Here is a 26,598-nt window from a genome sequence, read left to right as displayed (position 1 = left end):
AGTATATCGTACTTTTTCATTCATTAAGGCCCGGAGAAGTGAGTTATATTAGCAGTTGATGTTCTATACAGCTAAGACAGACATAGGAATCTGTTGAAAATGTTTAGGTAAAGAATGTCACGACGTATTACAAGGTAAGTTATAGTTTAATTATGAGTTAATTCATTTCCATAAGCATCGTTTTATTATTATTTAACAATATTCCTGGCGAAATACTATGACGGTCTCCAATTGTCTTATATTGGTAAATTTTACTTAAGCACTTTGGCTCGAAAACGTCTACTTTGTTACCAAATATCGCCAACAAAAAATACAGAACAAGGAATTATGATCCAAATTTTACCTCTTACCTCAAGAATTGTGTGCATTTTCTTCTGCACATTTTTCTCTCTTTTTCGCGTAATTATGTAACACAAAAGTTATGTAAGACAGGACTTATAACTAACAAGGGCTCCGAAAAACAACACGTCTAGTTGGCGAGTACACATAACATAATTCAAGAGTAAGATATTGGTTTTGGGTACGTTACACTACAAAGGTCTTTTTGCGCCCATTAATTTGTAAAATTCAGTAACGCCTGCCAGGAAAGACAGAAAACATGCAAAGACAGTGACAAAAGCATAGTCACACAGTAACACAGTGAGACATTTTAATCTTCGTTTGCCAAGATACGTGGCAAAAGTTAAGAAAGGCACACGTGGTATAAAAGACAAGCAAACAGTATATGCCGAGAGTATCACTCGAACTGAGTTAAGTATAGAAACTAGGACAACCACTATGCGGGTAAGACATGGAGATGAAGAAACATACAAACTTTATAGAGATTGTTCGATGGTCATCTTCGATCAGTGTAGGTAAATCTGTTGGTAAGGCAAAGTCAGCTCGAATCTGAACATGATGACCATACTATCTCGCCTTCAAAAAAGCTGAATTATAGGGCCACGCCATTGCTTCTGGCCTAGGCAAACTTGTAGTATATAAGGTAGCTTGTTGGTTAACATTAATTAAGTGAACATCTATTTGATATATATTCCACGCAAGTAACGTGAATTACTGGCTTTACCATCAGAGGTTAAGAACAACGGAAGTACAGGGTTACCAATACTTATTTTATTGTACCTCTGATGACAAAGGTAACAAGTTGTCTTTAAAAATCAGTTAAGTAAAAGACTGACGATCACTAAAAGTATAATGTATTTAAATTTACTATTCAAGTGTACTAAATGTTCTGGCAAGTACAGCTCTTAACGTATTAAGAAGAAAGGCACTTTTATGAATGCTCAACGTACGAAGAAACGGAAACACGTAAAATTTACAAACAACACTATCTTCGAAATATAGCAGAAGAAAATACGGACAATTGTTAATTCAGGTAACAACGAGGTAAAATTTGCAATATGAATTTATTTCCTACTCACTGTCATTACCTACTAATTATAATGTTGATTTGTGATAATGCGTCCTGTGCATAGCAGCTCAAAATATGCAAGATATGCTGAAAACAGTTATAGTCATCCATAAATAATATCAAGTAACTTCACAAATTTAACTCACACTATTTAAATTAATGAAAGCTTCTTGCCATGGCCAGTATCCGAATCCTTAACATTGAATAATGCCAAAGTACTATTGAAACGCTAAAGTACGAAGTGAGGAAGCGTATTCTTACAAGAAATACGTGTGTCGCTGGTAAGCAATCAAGAACAATAGATATAATCAGCTTTATAACATGGGCTACTAACGACATACTTCTTTACACCATAAAAATGTTTCGAAAACTACACATAAAAATTTACCCCCGAGCATGTTGTTTTGTTCAGCTTGATGTGTGCCTTTATCATTGGGCAGTGTGATAATTACACAGAAAATAAAGCTTAAAAGTTAGCGATAGTTTTAGGTTATACTGTTGTCTTACCAGTGTCGTAATGAAAAGCCTGACGAGATTATATCTTAATATAGGTGGCATGAGTATCGTACAACCATTAACTTTTAGGTTTACAAAGACTGAGTTTATCTCGAAATATACGCATCAGGATTCACACTCAAACATGAAATGAAAATTGATTCCTTTTTTTATAAATTTAACGTCCCATGATTATACTCTTTAGGCTAAGGGAGTAAATGATTAACCCTAGATTATGCGCGTGGTTGACAGGTGTCACCCAGTGATTTTTGTCTTACCCTTGCAACAGTGTGTGTTGGTATTCTGACTCGCGCCTTTCAGTAGCTGAACTTTAATTGTTGATGTTTGTTCTGGTGGCAGTAGTACACTTCTGTTTCCCGTCTACTGTTTCTAAGAAATGAATTCTCTCTGCAGCAGCGTGTTTGGGTGACAATTGTCAACTGCGTGCCTATATACGTAACAAGTGAAGTGTTAAAGCGCCGGATGACAGACGATAAGAATATTGTTCTGCTGTGGCTTGAGGAGGAAGAGGGGGAATCGGAGGTGTGTTCTGATGAAAGTGGTTATAAAATTTATCATGTGAACACAAGTAACCACAACACTGAATTGGAATGAGATGGTCCATGGTGATATTGTTTTGATTTTCTAAATATATGCGTAATTAATGCATTTTACATACTGAAATTCAAAACCAGTTCACCTCTATTGTCACGAAGAAGCTTTTTTCGGAGGATATCGTCTGGGAAATAATTAAACCTCTCGATACAACGCCGATGCTATATCCCCAAATTTCCAGTGAAAATTAGGAAGAGGAACCGATTCGACTGTTATTTGGTGTTGAGGACGAGAGAATTGTCTATCTTGAGAAACCATCAGGCTCGAGAGGACGTTGCAATGCTTGTGGAAGAAGACAAAACTACACGGAATTGATGCTTGAAATGTAAGAGATGGGTATATGGAGAATATTTGTGTAACATGCTTAGAATGTATAATAGTAATGAAACGAAAGTCCGTTATATTCAGTAGAACACTGTGTTGTACAGAATAGGGTTGTACACAACTCAAAAAAAAAAAAAAAAAAAAAAAAAAACTTGAAACCCACCTTGGTTTTTCAGCTTTTTGTTAACACATTATCGGTACAACTAAGGTGATCACATTGAAAGTTATTTTTATCAGATTTTAGACTTTTCCTTGGGAGAATTAGATGCTTTCACGTTAAGGTATACAACATTCAACATAAGACCTTTATAAAAGTTCTGAATGCACTGAATGAATAAAAGAAACCTTACCTTAGTTTGAGATAATTATAGAACAAATTAATATACGGATTATGTTTATAGCTTAATTAACGTAAAATACGCAATTTTATATTTTAGAAAATATTTTCTGTGAATAGTATGCTCGCCGACTCGGCCACGTTGAGGGACGTCATCCCTCATACGTTTGATGGGTTTAAGGCCATAGGTGCCGGTACTACCAATAAATATGTAGTGCATTAGTAAAACTATTAGTATTATTTTTTTATCTTCTTTGATGGTAACACAAGTATTCTTCAGTAAAATTTGGTTTTCCAACAACAGTTTAGTTCAGTTATTTATTGCTACTCTTCAAATAAGCATTCTGTAGAATCAACACCAGCAATAGCGTAAAAATTCTTGTCAAATTTACGAAGCTTAATGTTCAGAGTTCCGAAAACTACCTAACACTTACTATTTCAAGTGCTGAATTAAAACTTCTGTACTAGTGGATGTTTCGATGTACATTAAAGAAAGCTGCATTTTCGAAGAAAGAAAAAAAAGTCGCGAAAGAAGTGCTCGGGAAATTCCGGCAATTGAACGCACAAAACATCGGAACTGAATACTTCAACAATAAAACTATTTATTTTACGCTGGAAGATATTTAATTTTATTTAAGACATTTTGAAACATTTACTTTATAAAATATGAATTATATCTTTGTTAATTGTTTTAAATAAATTTTTTGGAAAGAACGTCGTGCAACAAGTGCTCGGGAAATTCCCTTAATTGAATGCAGAATGCATCGGAAGTGAACTTCAACAATAAAACAATTTATTTTAGAAAACATGAATTATATCTTCGTTTTAAATTAATATATTTGGTGTTCATATTTGGCGAAGGTCACTGAGGTTCCTAGGATGATTCGATCTACATGTGTTCGTTCGTCTGTCTGTACCACACATACTACAGGGTACACCTTTCAGTCTTTTAAGTTGAAATCCTCCTAATAGAAGCACGAGATATTCTAAATTAGCTGTATATATTTTGGCGGCGATCCAACATAAATTTCAAAATGGTGGCCAATTGTTTTCAAAACAGCAGTGAATCGAAAATCGTTGCAAGTTCTGACAATGATAATCTTGAAATATAAATCACATTTTAAAACTTTTACCCAAGAGACATTGAATTATTTTGAAAAAAAAAAAAAAGAAAAAAATACCCGAAAAACCCATATGGGTCCAGGTGGGTTGGGCTTTTTCAAAAAACCTGGGTTTTTCAAACTCTGGTGTACAACCAAATCTATAACCTGTAATTAACATTTTATCAAATAAACTTGATACATTTTAATGGGTGGGTGACACCTGCCACCCACGCGCCCAAATGTGCAACACAAACGTACGCGTCTAACGCTGAGTTAAAGAAAATGATGGGAGAATTGGTGGAATGTGAACCTGGAACTACCTCAAGAAAACACACGGACACTATGTCGTTCACCCAAACATACCTGGCCGGGGATCGAAACAGGAACACCACACACCAGAGGTAAGCGCCTCCTTAAACTCAACCATATCATTTTGTTCCGCTCAATGAGTCTTAAACATTAATCATATTGTAAAATGTATTCTTACGTCGTGTGCTGATGGTAAAGGAGCAGTTTATTGTCCTTTTCAATCCAATACTATATTCAATTCCAGATTCACATTGAGCGGTCCCGCGTTCGATTCCCCGTGGAGGCAGCCGGTTGAAAAAGTGCACATTCAGGCCAGTAATCCTGAATGAAGTTCTACTAGGTTTTCCTCATTCACACCAGGCAAATACAGGGATGGTATCTAACATATAGGTCCCAGGCCGCTTCCTTTCTTCCCTTTTCCTGAAGGACGTCATCACTCAAAACGTGACGGGCTAATATGGCCATACCTAGATATCAAAAACCCACAAATCTAAATCCTAAGATTCATATTGGAGTCATACTATGTAGACCTTATTTTACATCTCTTCTCTTACAATTTCTAATAAAGAATATTAATACACAAAAAACAGCCAGATAAAATATTAAGTTCAATACAGCAACGTTACCTGAAATCTTAAGTTTTATGTCCCACGTTTATATCGGCTAGGCTAGAGACGATGATGAGAAATGAATGAAACAGTGGAATGAACTGGGACGAAACGGGAAAACCCCGAGAAAACCCACGCACACGGTGTGTGTCCACCACAAAGCTCACTTGGCGCGAGATGGGATCGAACCAAGGACCCCATACAAAAGAGGTGAACTGCTCTACCACTGAACCACCGCGGCCCCTAGCAATGTTACCTGAACTGCATTTAATTTGGAATCTCTATACTGAGGACAATAAAAGAAATAAACGGGATCACAGACTATGTAGGTACATTATAACCCTTACATCTGAGAATATGTCAACTTTTTATAACGCTTCCTGTAATTACTACATGGCCTACAACACATTTAATAAGTATGCTACAGTATCTCAAGACCCTTTCTGCTCAAGCTATTCTAACAACGATATCTACACCAAAGGTGGCCATTTTCCACTGGGCTCGCTCGGGCTCGCGCTCACCTGTCTCAGCTGGGCTCGCACTCACTCGGGCTCGCGCTCATCTCTCTGGACTGGGCTCGCACTCACTCGCGCTCGCTTCTCCCAACTGGGCTCGCACTCACTTGTCTCAACTGGACTTGCGATCACTAGCGCTCGCGATCACTTCTCCCAACTGGGCTCGCACTCACTCGGGCTCGCGCTCACTTCTCTCCAATAGGCTTGCGCTCACCCGGGTTCACGCTCACTTGCCTTAATTGGGCTCGCGGGTATATGATGGGTATAAAGAGGTATTAAAATCTAGACTTTGACTAGCAATAGGCCTAATTCAGTAGAAAATAGAGCTATTAATGCTCTATATCAGTTGTCAGATATAAAAATAAAATAATAAAAATGTTGCAGGGTTTAATGTATTAAACGTGGGACTTGAAATAAAATGCTCCTGATATTTAAATCTGGGCTTTGACTACTAGTAGGCCTAGTTTCTCAATAGAAAATAGACTATATGACTAACGTCATACAGGAGTTATCAGACATCAGAATAAAATATTAAGAGTGTTGCAGAGTTCAAGTCTTAAGGCTGTCATCACACTTGCAGACCAATACTCATTAAATGAATCTCTTTCTTATTTACTACAATCAAAACAACTTATGAACAAAAAAAAAAAAAAAAAAGCTTAGTGTTAGTAAATAAGAAACTTGTTTGAGTGTTAGTCTGCAAGCACGACGGCAGCACTAAGAAGCAAAGCCTAAATATATCTGAGTATGATGATTTCGTAAAAAACAGTCCTGTTAGCAAACAAATTCTATTATGTAAGTACTCATGCCTTATCATGAAATTATTTTATGCAGTTGATGAATTGTCAGGCTTATAAGAAAAATTTGGTTCGAAAATTTCCAGGGCCAAAATTAGGCTTACTGTCTCCCATGTTTCACACATTAAACTTGCAAATCCCTATTTTATTCTGATATCTGTGCTATACGTAGAGATGCAAGGGTTCGGAAAAAAACCGGCTTTTTTGGAAAAAAACTCGGTTTTTTCTGCTTTGCTTTTTTGCTTGGGAAATTTTGGGCTTTTTTCAAAATACTGCTTTAAATTGATAAAACAGACTTTGTATCGCTTCTCTATAACACAAAAAATCATTTAATTAGTGGCTGATGCTGATAATAATATAAAACATCGAAAATAAACTATGAATTTCGAAAAAATATTTCAAACAATTTTTCTTCAACATATTTACATTATGAATTCCACAGGATTAACCAATGTATATAATAAGAATTTTTTAACCTCCTATATACAAAAGTAAGCAGGGTTGGCAAGAATCGTGGTTGTTTTTGAAAATGCCAAAAACCCGTTTTTTGGGGGGATGTTTAAACCAGGCTTTTTTGGTTTAAACCAGGCTTTTTTGACTTAGATTTTTTGCTTTATGTATTTATATTACATATTCACAGAAATAAGTTTGTTTCGCCTTGATGTTATTATGCAACAGCGGGGTTATGCCGGAAGAACTCCCATAAGCTTAAAGAAGTGCGGTCAGTAAATTTCTTAAGTTGAGAATCTCCCGCCCTAGCCATTGGGAAAATCCCGTCATTACTTGAAATGTAAGACAATAACGGGAAAATCCTGTTATTGCTTTGCATGTAAAATTTAAAGGTCAACGTACCATAATCAGTACCCTAAAACTGAGGTATTAAATTACAAATTTAGTACCGATACGTAGATATCATTGAAAGTCCAATCCAAGCTAATGTTGGAAGCTACGTAGGCAATCGATAAATTTTGCCAATTTCTATCAATATATTTAAGCAATATTGGCTTCTTTATAAAACAACACGCATTTAGGCATGCAGAAATATACAATTTGGTTTGTTTCGTATATTTAGGCTTAACATCCTTACGAAATACCGAGGTTATCAAGGAGAAGACTTTCGCTTAAACTGACATCCGAACCGCTACTTGGGTTACGCATGAAAGAAGGTTTGTGGTTCGACCGAGAATTGAACATAGGACACCTTGATTAAAAGGTGAAAGGGAAATAAAACTATTGCAGGTGGTTTGATATCTGGAAACGTTACCATGAAGTTCACACGATTCGCATTTTTCATTCTTTTTATTTTTGTGGTTTAAACCAGTTATTAAAAAAAAAAAAAGTTGGTGTAAACCAGCCAACCCTAAAAGTAAACACTTCTTTTTAAAGAATACACAAATAACTAGCAAAATAGTATGTAGTATTTTTACTTCAAAATATTCCATACCCTCTTTTTGAAACAAAATAAAATTAAAATAAAACATAAGAGAAATACTTAGATTTATATGATACACTTAAAGGCTGTGCACATCTAGAGCTTTTGGTTCTGTATATTCTTGAAATTCTACAGTTAAGTTTTATAGAACCACCATCACAGTTTACCCAATCCTCAAGTTTTCTGAATTTTTAACAAGAGGGATTCAACATATCATTACGGAACTCCCCCCCCCCCCAAAAAAAAAAACTACGGAATATATTTAAGTTAAGCTAAATACAACTCCACAACAAACATGACTGAGTGATTAGCTTTTGCGCTTCTATCGGGAAGTCCGGGATTCAACCATTCTGACAAAGCTTTTCTTCATTCCATCTATGAATGTAGAAATAGTGCGTGTACTGTGAGTTGGGCGACTTCCTTTTTTGTTTTTAAATCGTTATTATTACTAATTACCAGCAGTGACGGTTTTGCGAAGGTTAGGGGGCGGTTTTTCGGACTGAAGCCCGTTCCCCAAAGTTACGGAATGTCTGCAACAAACGAAATATCTATTATTTATGCCTTTACTCATAAACTTTAAGCTCCCGTCAAATAAAAATTACGAATGTTTAAAAAAACTAAACATTAGTAAGAAACCCTTCCCAAAATACTTTTCTAAATCCGCCACTGATTCTCAGTATAAAATGATTTTTAAAGTTGTATCCGGAAGATTATTGCTAAACATATAAACGAAACGAAATATTATGCCTGTACTCATAAACTTCAAGCACTTCCCAAATAAAATTAGGACTTTTTAGGAAACGAAACAATCAGAAAAAACCCTCCTAAAGTACTTTTCTAAATCCGCTACTGATTATTTGTATAAATTGGTATTCAAGGTTGTGTTCGGAAAATTATTGCTAAATCACTTCACAGCTACAGTATAACAGAAATATGGAAGTACGGCTTGACGGATATATTGAAAAACGTACGCTTTGACGGATAAATAGAAAAACGGGCAAGTTTAACTTTTGCGCTAGAAGCTAGAGTACTAAAAGCTCTAGAAATGAAACACGGATGACAAACTAGAGAAGAAAAGAGATGTCGATAACTCAAAAGTTAAAATAAAGTTAAATAGCCTCTAAAATTACCCTCAAATACTACATTCTTCATGTTAGCTTTAATTCGTAAAACACGTGCTCCATCCATCTTGATGGTGAATTTCAGAGCGAAATATCACATTCAGGTCATGGAATTCTTATCTAACTATAGAATATACTATAAGAAAGCTATTCAGATAGAAAAATCATGAAGTTGAAAAAAGCCAAAATTTCCAAAATTCTCGTTTTTTTCCCAAAAAAGCCGGCTTTTTATGTGAAAAAAACCATAGATTCAAAAAAGCCGGCTTTTTTGCATCTCTAGCTATACGACATTAGTAGCTCTACTTTCTACCGAGTTATTTGGCCTATTTGTAATTGTAGTCTGCCCAGGTTTAATACAACGCAACTCCGCAACGTCCTTATTATTGTTCTTTTTTTATACCTGGTAGATAGTCATATAAGATAGTAGCTCCATTTTCTGCTTAGGAAGTAACTAACACCTGAATTTCAATATTCGGTGAATTTTATTACAAGTCCTTCAAGGAAGCTTATGTTTGCTATCGGTGAGCTTTTGTCCATCCCTGTAATATGAGACTGTCGGTGAGCTTATGTCCAACACCCACATTACGCATAGATATCTCTTGTTTTTAACTAACACACAGATTCTTAGGTTTTAATTTTTTATATATTTATATTTTTGTGAGAAGACAGCTTTAGAAGTAAAATTAGAAGTAGAAATTTAGGAAGACATTACAGGTATTCAACATTCGTGAAATTACAGAACTTATAATAACAAGAGCTAAACTTTTCCCGAAAATCTGCTAAACGTTTCGTAAAGGAATTTGTATTTGTATTTGTATTACAGGATCTGATATCAGTGACTAAGTGTTTGTTAAAACCATTTTATAATAAAACAGCTATCTCTGCGGAAGCTAAAAGCAAACCAAAAGGTAAAAGGGAACTTTCTCTGATCCCTTTATATCGGTTTGAATGTAACACAACGAAATAATAGTACTTCAGAGGGTATTGCAATGTCAATGGTCTCATAGGCTCCAGTAATACTTGCAGGAGTTCCGGCCTATCCTACAGGGATGTGCTAATCAAAGCACTAAAAATTAGAGATTTTTGAGAAATTTTGGTAGTGTATACCTCTAGAGCAAAACTTTTATATATATAGAGAAGGAAAAGTAGAAAAATATTTTCTAAATTTTTTAAAATGTACTTTTAATCGAAGGGGGCTTGTAAGAGAAGTAACACGGATAAAAATTAAAAGACTTTTTGTTGCTTCAAACTAAAAGAAGAAAACTTCCCTACTATATTAATTGTCGTATACAACAATCAGGGCCGGACTTCAGCGGATTGGACCGATTGTTCCCAGTCGGGTCCCGCGCTAGAGTGTAATCTACTATTCGTCTTAGCAGCATAATGTTCCCCTGTGGAAACCAGTGTGGCTCCTATGACTAAATTCTGCAAGTAATACATGCAATTAATACATTCTGCTCGCGGGTCCCTCGGCCAAGTGATCATCAGACTGTTGGATGGCTCTTACTCTTGGCTTGTGAAATACAATAACATATTGTAATACATGTACATCCATGAACATAAACAAGGGAGCGTATAGCTTGTTGGCCTCTATCTAGAATTTGAGGGAGTAAATAGTTTGTATTAAAAGCAATATTTTCTAAAGTTAATTCTGCAATAGTTTCTTTATTTCTTTACGTTTCCAACTTCCGATGAAAAAATAGGCCTATTAAATGATATGACACCTCAATGAATACGAGGATGATATAATCTTAATGCGATTTCTTGTTTTTCTGGAACCGGGAGTCCCACAATAGTGTTCCCATTCGGGCCTGCATCTTCTAAGTCCATTAGATTACTTTTACCCCTTACTTTGAAGCAAGAAAACTTTAATTTTTTAACTTTGTGACTTCCCTCAGGAGCAACCACTACTTTTAATTATGTACTTGAAAGCATATTGTCCAGCTAAAATACATTAAATATGAATATTTCTTAATTTAGGCCAAGTTTAAGAGTATTAAACAGGGTGGCCACTCATTTGGAATTTCAAAATTCCCTGACTTTTCCAGAAATTTTCCCGGTTTTCCAGAAAATTTCTAGAGATATCTAAAATTGGTATATCATTGTTTTTCAAAGCTTAAACAGAAGCTACAAGTGAAATGCAATGTGGACTAGAGGATCATTATTTAAAAAAGAATCACAAAAAACACTAGCGAAGATAAATAGTCTAATTTTAATCACTTACTTGCCTAATTTTCAATTCTCCTGTGTGTTTCCACTCCACTGTAACCAACTGCTGCACAGGACGAGAAGAGGAATATCTATCCCTATCGCTTTCCAATCTTAAGCTTAATACTAGTCACAAAAGTGCACAGACTTACAGTCCACTACTAAAACACAAATTACTGGAACGAACACTACTTTACTGAAACGTTTTAAAACCTCAAATCACAGATTTGCAGTTCACTAAAATCAAACTGAAGTTAAGATCACATCCACTTAAATGTTTTAAGACTTCAAACCAATAATCTCATCAATTGCAGACAGTTTCTCCTTGACATCATTCAACAACTTCATTTTCTTCGCCTCGAGTTCAATAACTTTATCCTTAATGGCATTTCTCTTCTTCTGTTTCTTCTCTTGCTCTTCTTGATTCCTCAGACTCAACATATACTCCATGAGCATTGCGGGCAGCATGGACAACCCTCTTTGTAATTGGAAACTTATCAATACCACCCACAGCTGAAATTTTATCATGTACCTGCCTGAGTGCAATTAGACTCAACTCGCTTTGATTTTCAATTAAACATTCTTTGTTGATTGAAAATCCCCTCTCCACACCAGCATTTCCATGAGATAAAATGAGGAGAAATTTCACAAAATCAGTCATATGTATTGAGCATGCGCCTAAATGCAGCATCTCCATCCAATGGTCATCTAATCTCTTACTTTTCCTGTCATAATTCCTCATTGCTTCCAATACAAGAGGATTTTTAGCAAAAACTTTGAATTCACCTTGGATTTCATCAGCTAATGTTCTTAAAATCCAATTTTTGGATACTACAATTTCTAGGCAATTGGACAATCTCTTTGCAGCTACAATGTCATCCATAACAAACACACTTGGATCCAGGAAAGAAATTGCTCTTGCCAGGTTGAATTTTAGAGGTGACCTGTCCATTATTTTCAGTATGAATTTCTGACATCCTGCGCGAGTCTTGTCGAAATTCAAGAGTCTGTCTATCCGATACGGTATTGGTTTTTCGTATAGCATCCTTTGATGTGTACCCAATGTTTACAAACTTGGCTGGCTTTAAGTTTTCGCTATTATTGAAATCAATCTTAACCAATGGCCGGCCTTCAAAAACACTATCTTTCACAAAACGATCTGCAACAGACAATACTATGGCCTGGAGCAAGTTGTAAAGGAAAGGAGCTAATGGAGCTTCTCCCTGAAATTCACGCAGGAAAGGTTCAACAGTTTTTGTTAATGTTGTGAAAAAGCCAAGTTTTGCACCAAGCAGGTTATCATTTGTGAAATGTCTTACAGTATCAAAGCTTTTGCACTGTGGTACTTTCTTCTCATCAACAGCCCACTGTACGTATTTCTTTACGTTCGGTAATATTTACATCGCCCGGCAAGCAACGACTGAATTTTCTGTCCATCTAATGCTGCAAAATTTTTTTCGGAAACACAGAAGACCTTGTGCATCTTATGTAATCTGCACGACGAGCTGGAACGTCTTTGAATAAATTATAAGACGCCCTTAGGAATTATTCTAATTTCCAACCTGTTGCTTGCATGGCAGCTTTAAAAGCACAATTCATAGTATGCAGCCCACAACTTCCAATATCAAGAAGAATTGGATCTGAAGGTGAACTTGCAAGATCTTGCAGTACTGCCGCCACTGAGTATAAATGCATGTGGAATCCACACAGTTTTTGATTCCACATAGAAATACACGCATTAACCAAAATTCCACACATTTTGTGGAATTCGACACACATTCGGAACTCTTCCGGCAGAAATACTCAACTATCGTTTAGCCTTTATATTAATCACGTGACTACCAAAACGGGATGCAGGGGCGCAGCCCCGAGCGAATTCTGAAAATCAAGCAGCCATCGAACTAAACAAGTGTGTTAATTACAAAATGGTCCCGATTTCGCTCCAGCTCAATTCATGGGCAGCACTAAATGACAAAAGAATATGAAGAAAGTATGCGCAGCCCAAACCAGCAGAGTTAGATAAACGAAACCTGGAACGAAGGAGAAATCTGGGGGCGAAGCCCCCAGCGACCAAAGCTATTTTGTATATAAATAAACCGGCTAAATGGCTATGAATACAGCAGAACGTAAATTTTCCCCCGAGTAAAAATTCCATGTTTTCCATCAAAATTCCCTGACTTTTCCAGAATTAAAAAAATTCCCTGACTTTTCCCGGTTTTCCAGGTGAGTGCCCACCCTGTTAAAACTAAAAATTTGAAAGTATGCGTTGATTATAGCCTGTATTTTGTTAACACAACACCAAAGAAAATTAGAAGTTAATGAAAGCTCAATAAAGATGTTTATGAATGAAATTTACGTCATAACATCAGTTTGAGTTAAGAAGTTATGTGTAATACTTTCGAAAATGGTAAGCATATTGTGGTTCTAGTTTTCAATTCATCTGTACATTTCCTTATGTATATTAAAAGCCGGTTCTTTAATGGCGTAACATAACGGAAAAATAGAACTTATATAAAATAAGGTAATAATAAGAACTGCGTTAAAAGAGGAAATGTAATTATATCAATTTACGAAGCTATCGTGAAATTTAGAATGTTTTGTGTTTGTTTGTTTGGAGCTTAATATTCTTTTTCATCAGTGAGGTTATATGAGATCTCGCTCGTCTGGAAGATGAGAATACTTACCACTTATTCACAGTGAATCAATATGAATAAGTGCCTGGCAACCCTTAGATATTTCGTCAGGTATGTGCTAATCTTCACGGTAATAAGATTTGATAAATCCGCAATGAAAATATTGTCAAACAACATTAAAATCGAGTTGTAACCAGGGGTAAAAATTGATCTGAAAAGGTTGGGGAACGCATGACGTCATGTCATCCCTTGTGCCTATCTTTGTCCACTATCCTTTTTAGGAAGTGGAGGGACGCCATAGATATTTTTGGAAGTGGGAAATGACGTCCTCCATGTTTTCCTTCACTTTTAACTCTGGTTGCAACAAACGACACGCCATCATTTCAGGGTAGCTTTCGAAAAAAGACTTTAATGAAAGAAGGTGTGTGTGTTTTTTTTTTTTTTTTTTTTTTTTTTTTATGAATTATCTTTCTTTTTTTTAATAGCCCATTGACTTATATGAGGAAGTATTTTTCTTTTAAATAGACGAGATTTTACTCATTCAATTTTACTAATTTCTTCTTCTGGCCTATTTAAGGGTTCCTTGCTTTAAAAATATTCAATGTAATATTGTTTTAGTTTTTATTTATATATATTAAAATTACATAATACAGTGGTTAAATTTCGCATAGAATATACTTAAAGATCTCAAGAAGAAGTAGTCAGTAAAATTAACTGGCTAAAATTCTTTGTTTCCTCATATAAATTAATGGGCTGAATAACCATTATGATGCAAGTTATCAACATTCCTAAGAGCTACTCTTGTTTATTGGGATTTAAAGAAGCTATAATTAAATAATACATAATTATTTCGCTCGACTTTTCTATGAACACACAGCTTCATTAGTTGTTAGTAAATAAATTTCCTACTTCGGAAGGTCAAGTAGTTTCCTTATTCTATGATCTCGCACACACAGACACACACAAAAAGCTTGGGTCATGGAAGTTGTTACTAAAACAACCAAAACAAATACCTGCCTCAAATACCATCCTCTCATAATAGCCATGAAAAAGTCGGTTCTCTATCGAAAGGTGTTTGAAGTCCTCTGGACAATAAAATGACAGCTTAGATCTCAAGAATGTGATTTTTCATTTTGTAAAGTTGTTTAATTCTTCCTTTACAATTCTGCACATGGAATGAATTTCCTATTTTTTGACTCTAAAGCAAATTAGTCCACGTGAGTGTGAAGTGAGCGCGGGCTCGCACTCACTCGCGCTCGCACTCACTAATCTTATCTGGGCTCGCACTCACTCGGGCTCGCGCTCATGTCTCTCGACTGGGCTCGGGCTCACTCGGGCTCGCGCTCAATTATTGAGCCCGAGCCCGGTTGAGCGTGAGTGCCGAGCTCACGAGCGTCGGGCTCGCGAGTTTGGACACCTATGATCTACACCTAAGTTCGCAAATCTTACGGTGAAATTAATTCTTTATAAAGAAAGAATAAAAAGAAAGAAAAAAATATAACCTTATTCCCTACTGGAAACTAAATGAAGAAACAACTATGTAGTTCGCTACACACTAGTAAATTGTATCACACACACTCCAGATGCGCATTGAGAAGTAGGACCGCTTTAAAAGAGTATAGTAAAGTAAAGCTCAGTATAAATACATTACGGGCGTATAGCATAAAAACTACAGTGCATAAAACACGAACTAATTTGTGCTAAGTGAGCGGAAAGGTACTAGAACACAGGCCCCCTTTATAAAACTAATGAAAAACATTTTATGTACTTGTTTTGGTTCCTTTTCGTCCCTTGTTCTTTTGTTTTTTATTATTATTTATAATCGTTAATATATATTATTACCGAAACTAAGAACCGCAGAATTTCAATCTTTGAACAGCCCATGTATGTTTACTTAACCTTGCGTGTTCTGTATAGCAGGGTTGGCGAAAAACATGGTTTTTATTTTTAAAAAAGTTTTTTTTTTTTTTTTTTCAAATAATTTGCTCTATGTATTAATATCATATATGGACAGAAATAAGGTTGTTTGGCTTTGGTGTAACTATGCAACAACCGGATTATGTTGGAAGGGGTCACATAAACTTAAAGCGGAATCCAAACCGCTTCTCGACTTGCATCCAAGAGAAATTGTTCTCCATTTGAACTCGGAACCAGGACTAATTGGCCACAAATGCGATAAGTCTGCCGACTAACTCACGAAGGACTCCTGATAAACATATATTGTACTGATCTTTACGTAGGTCTACTTGTTAATATAATTGTCAAGAGTCATTTCAGAAGGACAAAAAGAAAGAGTTGCAGAAGTGAAACCATTATACAGAATTACATATGGACAATTTCAAAGTACTACAGAGTACAGAAGAACTAATTTAGTCTAAGTTAGTTAACAAAGACTTTTATTAATCCAAGTTAAAGAAATACAACGACTTAAATTTTCATATCAGTAAGAAAAGTGAATAAAGATAGGAATTATTTGAGTCCAATTTGGCTCTCAGCCATTTATACATAAATAGATACCAAAGATACTTCTCATTTCACTAAATGCATCTCGTGGGGTTTGTATGAACCCCCCCCCCCTCCCACACACACACACACAAAAAAAAAAGTACGACATTTTGATGTATTTTATCAATAGTAAACATTGAAACGAAACAATATGTAGAATTTTTCTTTGATTGCAGTTACATAAACAAGCTATAAAAAAACGAAACAAACATTCATAAACTTATAAAAAAAAACAAAAGCTGCTTTTGTAGTATAATCTTTCTGAGTGATGAATGGGGGATTCAGGTCAGAATATAATACGAATAATATACGGGAGTGAAACGTGATAACCCACAAAAGTGTGTTCATCAAGATTTTACGAACACTTACACTTTTAAGAACATTTTTCCCTTTCTTGGTTTAAACGGGTTTTTTTTTATTATTTATTTATTTTATTTTTTTTAAAGAAACCAGCCAACCCCGCTGTATAGGCTACATTTTACAGTTTCTTTTAGTGTTCTATTTCTTGATTCTATCGCGTTCGCATGTGTGTTTGGGTTTACAAAATGTTTTTTGTACCATACAGTGTGGTGCTCATTGAAGTTAATTTGTCCCCAGCGGGTATATTGTTTTGCATTGACTGATGTTATTGATACGCCTGGTTAGTTTTGTTCTCTTAGGGTAAGTTAGGTGAATTACGACTAAATAAATTATTTGAAATTATTAATAAACCAAATTTCCACTTACATTGGAGGATTCCTTCTAACATACCGGTATATCCAAAAATAGTATGTTTGGTGGGTGTAGGGGCCCCAGCCCCACTGTTAGTTTGCAATGTATATTTTTGGAAGAATCTTAGTTGCTAACGCTCTCACCTTTGGTGCGAGTGGTCCCGAGCTTGATTCCAGGTCGAAAAAGTGTTAAAGAAATTTTTTTTAGACCAGTCATCCTGAGTGAGGTTTTCCCAATTCACACCACGCAAATGCCGGGATGGCACTTTACTTATAGGTTCCAGGCCGCTTCCTTGCTGCCCTTTCCCCGGATAGTGTGCTCGCTGAGGGACGTCATCCCTCATACGCGACGGGCCATAGATGCAGGACGCCCAGAAATCTAAATCCTAATCCTTTTATGCGAATGGTATTTTTGGTTATTTAATAGTTTGAAAGAGTTTACTTCCTCGTAATTCACCGAAATTGGTGGGCCTAGTGGGGGACATGTGCTCTAGAACCTTGTCTAGAACACTAAAAAGCATGAATACTGTCTAACCGAGTCTGGGCACGAACGCAGCAGAGGGGCCTAGCACTAGCGAAGGGGTGCGTCCGTAGCAAACAGGCTGGTCAGCGACGCGAGGTATACACATTAGCGGAAGAGCATACTTACGCATACAATACCTTCACTATCACTTAAAATTCATTTCAATATGCTGTGCATTGACAGTAATTACTTATAGTCACACTCATTCCTTCACGAAAAATGCTTCACATCGTATTTTACCTATACATTTCCTATTTGTTAGAACCACCTGCTCAAGTGAACCTCTTAACGTTACCTGACAAATTTAAAGAACCTTATTAACCACTGGCGTCTCTCGCATATAAAATTTGGGGGGACATCAAAGAAAGTGATTTAAATGGTATTACCTAGCCTAACTTCTTTCAATATCTTCGACTCCATTTGATACCTCTCTGCTTACCTTCACGGACCCCCTGAGGAATATCAAGAACTCTGTTATAATCGCTTTACAGCCTGAATATTATATTACAAATAAAGGTAACTGTTCAGTAATGGGGGCCAACACTAACAAAGACAGAAAACAATGTGTTCCGCGGGGCTCTCAACTGCCTTCACTCGCTAACGCTCGCTCGGCAATACTGCCTGTATTAAATGTTATTGACCTAACCTAACATGAATAGAATATCGTAAAAAGTCGGTTAAAAACGCTAACTCCTTACTTTGGGCAAGGCTGAGATATCCTGTCACTGTTAGCATTATCCACAGGTTGTTACTGGTTCCTTGCTGTTCCCAATTCACATGGTCTTTCGTTCTTGGGAACTGTAACTGCGGGGACCGGAGGAATCGGTTTCCGTCACTGCCTTGCCTAAAGTAAATACTTGCCGGTTAAGCTTGTACTAAGTGTTAATACCAGAGGCGTCTCTGGCGAGGGGACGCGTCCCCCAAACATTTTGAAGTGCATAATGTTGAATATTTTATTATAATTTAATTTGTTTAGTAACAACCGAACAACATCCTGCGGGGCTCTAACCCGCCTTCACTCGCTAACACTCGCTCTGCAATACTGTGAATCAGGAACAGCAACGACATTAGTGAGAAAATATCCATGTGAATTAGGAGCAGCAAGGAACCAGTGACAACCTGCGAATAATACTAACAGTGGCTGGATAATATCGCCTTGCCCAAAATAAGGAGTTACCGCTTAACCCAGCCAATGAATTAGATCCACGGATAATCATGTTGTAACAAGACTGCGTCATGTTTCCTCTAGGACGTTCATGAACACGAATTACTATTCTATCACTGTTCACACTTCCTTTTCTCTTTTTAACATTTGTAAAGCTACAATAGTCCAATATACATAGTAACAAAGTAAAAATAATAGAATGGTAATATTAACCATATGTAATGAAACTACAAAATGTAAAAAGTAGCGAACGTACTACATGTTAACAATAAATTGTTACGGGAGATTTAACAATATGCTGTTGATTTTCAAATTTCCTTACTACTGCAACAAGTCATATCATTTTTACGGATACTACGATATCTTATATTTTGTTTAAGTTAAAACATATTACAAAATAAATACAACTTATCGAAGTATTTTGTATCATTCTTGGCAACTCACTATTATTCGTAACGAACTTATGCTTATCGATCTATCAAAAATATTGAATGAACACTTCTCAATACTTATTCTCGTATTCAGCTAACTTACCTGTACTGTCACGACCTCCACTTAACGTCAACCAACATGTACTTAAAAATACTTGCTGACAGTCTCATATTTCTCACGAATTTCTCTTCATGATGCAATTGAATAGCAACCAATCAAAACTGGTTTCCTGTAAGCAGCCACGAACTTCCGCACAAAAGCAGTGTAGGTACCTCAGTATGAAATTCAAAAAGTAGGTAATTTATGGTGGATTTTCGTTTTCACTTCTGTGTGTCTTCCCGCTCTCATTTTCACCGTTGGCCACAACAAGCAGCAAATATTGTCTGAAATAGTCAATACAAAGCCGTGTGTTCTCTTAACAATCACTTTCTTCTTAGGTATTTTTATTCCTTTTCTAGTATGATATACTTTTTAAAATTTCTATTTCTCGGTAGTCTTGGAAGTGGGTAGAAGGGAAAAGGGGAAATTTCAGTTATTGGAGATAGCAACGTTGCTACCAACGTGTGACGTCGTTCATGGAGATTAGATAAGGCGGGATTTGTCATGACATTGCGAAATTATACGTCACAGGGTTATGTCATCACCTTGTGCAATAATGTGTCATTTAACTTTAGTATAGAACGACCATACGTCCCGTTTTGACCGGTACATCCCGTTTTAGAGAAGTGTCCCAGGCCGTCCCGTCAGTAGATGGAAAAAAGAAGTATTTGTCCCGTTTTATGCAAGTAAGGAAAGTAAATAACAAACCCAGTACCTTTACTCCCTAAAGGTATTAATAATTAATAATAACAAAGGCAAGAATTGAACTGAAATACCCTACATTAAAGGAGGGCCTGATGAAGGGGGCTTGGAGGGGGCTTCCGCGCTTGAGAAAAAGCTGAAAATATTCGATTCCTATAATAACATGAAAATAAGGCTAAACTCCCCCTAATAGAAATATTACAGTAAATGTCATCATCATCATCATCTTCAAATTGAGGCGAAATCTCGGTTGCTTGTACCGGGCTGCTTTTGTTGTAACTGTTGCAACACTGTGGCTAAAATTTCGTATAGAAAAGAACACTTTCCCACGCAGAGCAACCCAAACTTCGCTCTCAAAATTGAAGAAAGTGTTTTAGTTTTCAACCTGTTCCTGAGTTTATTTTTGATTGTATTTACTTCGCTGAATTTACAGTTCACTTTTGCTATCGAATTTGGAATGAAAATAGGCGAGGAAACTAATTCTGAAAACAGACTCTTAGCCCCAGTATCTGTATACTCATCACCTCTTGCAAAAATTCTTTAGTTGGAGACTTCATTTTCACTTGTCGGGCAAAAGAAGCCTGAAAAATGCCACCAGAGAATATCAGCTCCTTATCCTTGAACGGCAGAGGAAAAATTATTCCAATATACAGGGTGTTTCAAAACAACACCGACAACGTTTGAGAGGTGATTCCTGTGCTATCGACCCGCTAGCAGATAGAAAATTTTGCGGTTAATATTGTTTATTTCATCTAACAGTAACTTTTGTCTGTGGTTAACAACTATGATTATTATCATTCGAACGCTAGGATTTTACAGTTATAGTGGTAAACTACGCAGCATGATGATGTGTATTCTTCCTTTTTCCCAGCATGCATTCGGAGATACTCACTTCTCAGCATGCGGGAAAGTAAGCACTGTTATTATTGCTAAGATTCTTTACTTGCATCCTTTTCAGCCAATCCCGAAACGTGTAAAGCATGTCTACTATTTTTCCTTTGTCTACAAGAACGCTCAGTGTGTGTGTGTGAGAGAGAGAGCGCAGTGGGAGAAAAAGAAAGAAAGAGTGAATCTTATGCTCATCGTTCGCGTTAAAATGTTAAAATACAATTCTTGGTGATAAAAAAAATAAAAAGAGGGATTCAACCATCAACAGTATATAGTTCAAGTCATGAAAGCATAGTTCAGTTCAAATCCTGTGATATAAATGGGATAGTTGCATAACGACCAGCGGCGTATTTAGGGGGGCTTCCGGGCTTAAGGCCCCCGGAAATCTTACTTACTATAGTAAAGTATATGAAATATCTTGCACAATTTTCACATTTTCAGGCAAAGCCCCCCTTCCCCGAAACAAAATCGTAAATACGCCACTGATAATAACTATATGTAAGTTTTCTGTATCGGTGTGCAAGTAACTTTTTGCGAGTCGTCCATATCTAATGCTATCAATATCTTCAATGCCTGAAACTGTGAGTTGCCAATATATTTGAAACTAAGGTAGCAGAGAGTTCAAAGCATAATCATTTCGCAAGAGTGATCAAGTTGGTTTGTCTCCTTCTCTTAATGTGATTTTCATCCTGGTCTGCAGTGAGTTAAGGGCCTTCACTACAGCGAAATTAAACTACCGCTAATTTCAGAATTTTTCTGTAATACGTTCAAAACAAATAAAAATATTCGAAAAGCAGAAACGTAGTGAACTAGACAATACGATTTCGCACGTGATACTTTTACCACAATTCACCTATCTGCTTTTGGTATGCCGCTATTTACAGAACCCGCAAAAAATGCTAAATCTATCTACAGTTGCAAATCGAAAGCAGATCGATTCCTACGAACGTCAGTCTATTTCAATATGCGGATGATACAGCATTTCTGGCAACGGCAAATACTATTCAACACATCAATCGCCTCCTTCAACCTGCCATTGATTCTTTCATTCAATTGTGTGATACATGGCACCTGAAACTTAACGCCAATAAAACCCAAGCCATTATCTTCCTACCACCAGGTAAACGCAGTCGGGTTCATCGCAATCCATCCAATCTCAGTATTGAGATTGCAGGTACACCACTTATTGTTAGTCCCACAGTCACATATCTGGGCATTATCTTCGACTCCCATCTGAAATGGTCTGCTCATCGCAAAAGTCTTGCTCTTAAAGCGACCAACCGTCTGAACTTACTGCGACGCCTAATTGGGACTACCTGGGGCCTGAAACCTAACATATAACCTTATACTTTTAAACACCTACAAGGCTTTTTTACGCCCTGTTTTGACTTATGGCTTTACAGCCTGGCTATCAGCTCTAGAGTCATATTACCGCAGGCTACAAATTCTTGAGCGCCATGCCCTACGCCTTGCCTTTAGAATTAAATTACCAAGCCCTACACGCGACTTATATGAGAGAAAACCTTTTCCACATCTTCCCTATCACCTAGAAGACCTCCGACTTCGGTACGTTATGAAGCGATTCCAAACTCACCATCCATTGCTCTTTGATGCTATGCACCACGAAGCCACTCTTCGCAAACCTTCAACTATTCTCCGGCATTCTCCACTCTCTCTGTTGTTTACTCTGTACCACTACGTTCTCCCACCAAATAGCCTCGACTTTCAACTTCTTGAAGACTTCCTCATTGCAATCCCCCCACCATATATCATTCCATCTTATGTTGCACAGTGATTTCACGCACTAACAGGACTCCACTCGTCTCCATTACGTCCAGAGTAGCTCCTGGACAGAAGATAACATTCATTCGTCTTTCTAACACTCCTCTCTGTATTGTTGTGACGTCAAACGCACCTCATTGTTTCATTTCACAACATTGTTCTGCTCTCCCAGTCTCCTGATGAAATGCTCGCCATTGTTAATATGTTTTCCTGTCCTTATGATTATGGTTAACGGCCATAATGTCCTTTCATTTGAATGCACTTGGATATAATAAAGTTAATAAAATCTTTTTTGCTTCACGACAATCAACCTACACCTGTAGTTCCTATTAACTCCGCTTCCCAAATAAAGGGCGTAACCCTTTGGGTGAGTGCTAGCTATGGCTAGCAAAAATAAATAAATAAATAAAGTGCTCAACTGCAAAAGTTCAAGTATACATTATATACGAATTCCTTCCGTCCTATAAGCTGCAGCATATCGAAGTAGGAATACAAATACTAAGAAGGTAAAAGAGTTAGGATTCTGTCACAGGTCACACAATATTGAGTTTGTATTGTCTTGTCAAGGTCAATCGTTAGTTTCATTATTAGTTCTCGTATAGTAATTATTAGGGCAACCCAAAAGCATAAAAAGCATAATAACAATTTAGACATATGGTTGGTACCTTGAACATGGTTGTGGTTGTCTAAGGGCAAGGTGACCAGAACTTTTACTTTCAAAAACGGGACGCATACGAATTGGTGACGGGGAGGGGGTTACTTCCACATTGCATTTTGGGACTCAGCAGTGTTTTCAATTTACAAAATACACAAGTAAGAATGATAACAGCGTTCCTAACTTAAGTACTACCCAAAAATACTTTTAACTACTTCAACACTCAGAATTCCCACTCAATTCCCACTTGAACCACAGAATACTCAATTCCCACTTGAAGCACAGAACACTCAATTCTCATTTGAATATTCAGAAGTTCTAGGCACGGCTGAACCTTCCCAATGAGTGTTGGTACGGAAGAGTGTAGAATTAGCATTGACCATTTATATTTTGAATAATAATTACGGGACACCTGGGTCATGTTTGCTTAAAAACGGGACATTTAGGCGTCCCGTTTGAGAATCAGAAAAAAACGGGACAATGGTTGAAAATAAGGGACTGTCCCGGCTAAAACGGGACGTCTGGTCACCTTGTCTAAGGTCCAGAAGAAACTAATTTTAAAAGCATAATAAAGCGTAGTTTTAGAAAATAAAGCATAATTTAAAAATATATAGCTCAATTCTTGGAAAATTCTATTAGAGCAATTCTTGGAAAATTCTGTTTAACTGCAAGTTTAACATACTGTACCAATATTTACAATGCAAGATCATTGAGAACATAACAATGCAACAATGAAAAGCTTATTTTTATTTCAGTAAATTTTTCGGTGTAATCCTTTGATGTGGAGAAAAGAAAGAAAAAAGGAAAAGAAGAAAACTTTCCGCCAACAATGAATAGTACACAAAAACTCCACACTATAGTGTTATGTGTACAGGAGTGTAGCCAGCAGGTTTGTGTAGGGGGGGCGTCGTTTTTGAGGGGGGCAGCTACAATGTACAAAGCCAAAAAATGTATTGCTGCTAGTGTTTTTGAGGCCTGAAAGAAAGGAAAATTTTGGTTTCCTTCTGGAAAACTAAAAACACAATTTTAGCTTATTATTATTATTATTATTATTATTATTATTATTATTATTATTATTATTATTATTATTATTATTATTATTATTTTCTCCATAAATTATATTCAAGATAGTTTTTATTATGCTTAATCAAGAACTACTGTCCGTGACCAAACGCTATACTTTTGTGCATAACTATAAAGGTAACCAAGAAAGTTCTGTCCCTTTTCGTGGAGGTCTGTGTTCAATTGGACCTCACACCGTGAGTTGAATGCGAGTTTAGATAAGGCGAAGGTCAGTTGTTGGTGTGGGTATATCCAACATACTACCTGGTTGTGGTAATTCAGATACGCCGTGAACTTGCGTAAAGACAGAGGGAACATGGGATATCCACAGAGCGTCATAAGAGCATGTATGCTGAACGAGTTCAAATGGAGGTCAAACGCCGCTGTAGCGGGACAGAAGATATGCCAGGCCTTTGGTGAGGGTGTCGTGACGACGCGGACATTGCAGCGATGGTTTAACAAGTTTAAAGACGATGACGAAACACCCGAAAACATCACCTGCCGGAAGACCAACACACGTACAAAGAGGAACTGGGACTACAATTCAGTGTGTGGAGAAACCATTCGGCAGCACATCCATCAACTTGGGAAATACTACAAGTTGGGTCGATGGGTCTCACATGTTTTGACTCCGGGCCAGAAGGCAACGCGGCAGTCGCCTGTGTTTATTTACTATTTCGGAGCCATTTCTGGACAGGGTGTTGATATGTAATAAAACGTGGGTCCTATACGAAGCTCCATGACGCCGTCATCATTGGTTAGCATCCCATGAAGCGATTCCAAAACAGCAGAAACCAGCACTGTACCAGAAGAAGGCCCTTCTGTGTGTTTGGTGCATCATGCATCGGGAACTGCTACCAGCTGGTCAGAGTATCAATGCAATTTTGTAGTGTCAGCAGTTGAGCTGTGCTCAATAAAAACTCAAATCTGGAGCCATCCCTTCTGAATTGTAAATGGGTCCTCGTTTACAGGACAACACTAAGTCCCACGTGGCTAGGATGACTCAGGACACCATTCTCCGCCTTGGATGGGAAACAATATTGCAACCACTATATTCCCCGGGTATTGCACCGTCCGATTATCACCTTTTCCATTCTTTGGACAATCACCTTAGAGAACGCCAGTTCAAATACCTAGTAAAAGTCCAATATGCACCTGATACCTTCTTCGTTTCACGGCCCACCAAGTTCTACCGCGATGGATTCCATGGCCTCCCAGAACGTTTTCAGAAGGTCGTCGATGCTGATGGGGACTATCTTTGATCTTCCAGGTTAGGTGATTTATCGATGTTCGAAGGTGGTAGGTGAAATAGCAACAAAACTTTTCTTGGTTACCTTTATATTTAAATTTAAGACCTTGTATACAGAACCTATCTACACAAGATTGATTTTCTTTGAAATTTCATTTAATTTCTATACGGTTTCCTGACAAAAATATTTATTTATTATTCGTGACGAAAAAAAAAAACAATTATTTTATTACACTGAGTAGAAATAAAAGAGAGAGCGAATGAAATCCAAATTAAATAATAACATTGTTTCTCACAAAATTTTCCAACCTCTATGTCTTTTAAAACACTTGTTAAAGCATATAAAAATATACTGTACTTACAAATCAGTTTACTACCTTTGTTTTATGGCTGTATTTCTAGTACCTTCTTGAAATGTTTTTCTTCAAACTGTCAAATATAAATCGCAGTAAATTGCGTTATCTGCTGTCACAACAAAGTATCCTATTTTTCGATCGGTATAAGGAAAAGATACCATACTATTTTTCGATCGGTATGGAAAAACAATATTTCTCCATACTATTTTACCGTAAATTATTAATTGTCAATAAACTTTGTTACTTTTAAATGAATGAAGCGAGATAATTTTACTATGATGTTTTAAAAGCTGGTCATTTGGGGGGGGCAGGAAACCATTTGGGGGGCCTGGCCCCGATGCCCCCCCCCTTGGCTACACCCCTGTATGTGTACCTATTGAACTTGAGCACTTTCTGAATATTTTTTGGTGACATCTTTTACTTTCCCTTTCTGTATATGTGCACCTCTAAGGTGCACACAAGTGATAAGAAAAACTGACTCGAGCAGATATCTCTTTACAGTACATTAAATAGAAAGTTCATTAAATACAAAAGAAATTGCTTGCATAAAATATTAATAAATAGA

At 36.8% G+C, this 26,598-nt stretch overlaps 1 protein-coding gene across 1 annotated transcript in view; it reads right to left on the bottom strand.

Annotated features, from left to right (window-relative positions):
- LOC145664677 (uncharacterized) overlaps window positions 1-19,497 on the bottom strand; it is a 47,031-nt gene extending 27,534 nt beyond the window's left edge. The window contains exon 1 of the mRNA XM_081731532.1: window positions 19,343-19,497. The gene's annotated coding sequence lies outside the window, so the exon portion shown is untranslated. The remainder of the gene's footprint in view (window positions 1-19,342) is intronic.
- Between the last annotated feature and the right edge of the window lie 7,101 nt (window positions 19,498-26,598).

Source organism: Thermobia domestica, chromosome 11 (genome assembly GCF_964235325.1).
Source record: "Thermobia domestica chromosome 11, izTheDome1.hap1.1, whole genome shotgun sequence".
Classification (NCBI taxonomy): domain Eukaryota; kingdom Metazoa; phylum Arthropoda; class Insecta; order Zygentoma; family Lepismatidae; genus Thermobia; species Thermobia domestica.
Note: the sequence above shows the minus strand (reverse complement) of the source record. Positions and strands in the feature narration are given on the sequence as shown.